We start from the raw sequence: 1261 nt of genomic DNA on the forward strand, positions 1-1261 counted from the left end.
CCAGGTAGAAAGATCTCCACCAGAGAAGTCTTGGTGCATGTAACGGGGTTGTTGTTTTTTTGGTGCATGTAACGGGGGTTTTTTTCTTCTGGAAAATACATGCAAGTGCCAGTATGCTATACTAACAAAAAATCGATAAGCGTTATCCAGGATCGTGGTCTTTTTTATGTAACAGTGTAATAAATATTAGGGTAAAAAACAATGCGCCGTTGTAAAAATATACGTTTTCGTGCAAGAATTCTACAACTCCTTTACTGACGTCTATGGTTTAGAGGTAAGGTGGGTTGTGCGCAGGAGACGTGAGTTTGAATGCTTCCCGTATTGGAAAAGTGTTTATCGAGTTGGCTATACATGTACATGTTTTACTATCTCCGTCTTTCTGCTGAGACGATAACGATCTCTCTCATCCTGGATTGGCCCTGGGCCCTGACAGACAAAGACGAAGCAGTCCGCCTCCTATATTATGATCTAACTGTTGTCGACTCGGGCGTAAAACTTCGACAATAATTACAAATACATATTGTATTACTACTCCTTTTTTTCTTTTTCTTCTTTCCTTCTTTTTTAATTTTTTTTTAAAGTCTGTAGGCCATGTCGTATCTTCCATCTTGTACTTAAATACATGTAGGCATAGGCTTTCGTCTACTCCAAGTCAAGTCCCCACAGAACAGCCAAAAGCAGTAAGACTAGACAAGCATAATATGTCACGATGTCTCTATGTTTTCATTGTCTCCGACTCCGTGCCAGGAATTAGATGTAGGCCAGATGGGTGCCACTGCTGTGTGTCCAGCGGATAGATGGGTTTATCCTACCCCGAGGAAGACATAGCAACAGCACCCTAAAGAATGAAACTAGTTTGTCTTCCTCTCCTTTTTTGTTTTTCTGTACGTTCCTTGACTAGGGTCGTTTTGTGGAGTTTTTAAGTCTTCGGTTTCATCTGAAACGGACTTTAAATTTGGAGGTCCAGACATTTAAATGACCTATTCTTATTTGATTTCATTTTTCTTTTTCACGTAGTTTCTTCCTTTCTGGGTTCAGTGGATTAACTTCTGATGTTGCTCTTGCAGCTGTCCTGAAATATTTTTCTTTGACCTCGGGTGTTTATAAAGATTGCGACATACCTATTATAGGGCTTCCGAGTTTATTATCATGTTTTTTTAATTGAGTATCTCGGTCTTTCTGCTAGGATGTAGTCATGTATCCCTTTCAGCCCAGTTGGCCCTGACAGGCAGGGTCGGAAGCTCGACCTCTCTCTCTCTCT

General features: G+C 40.7%; 1 protein-coding gene across 1 annotated transcript in view; it reads left to right on the forward strand.

Moving 5' to 3' along the window:
* LOC101858228 (cadherin-23-like) overlaps positions 1–1261 on the forward strand; it is a 22846-nt gene that overhangs the window by 20422 nt on the left and 1163 nt on the right. The window lies entirely within an intron of this gene.

The sequence above is a fragment of the Aplysia californica genome, unplaced genomic scaffold (assembly GCF_000002075.1).
Source record: "Aplysia californica isolate F4 #8 unplaced genomic scaffold, AplCal3.0 scaffold00010, whole genome shotgun sequence".
NCBI lineage: Eukaryota > Metazoa > Mollusca > Gastropoda > Aplysiida > Aplysiidae > Aplysia > Aplysia californica.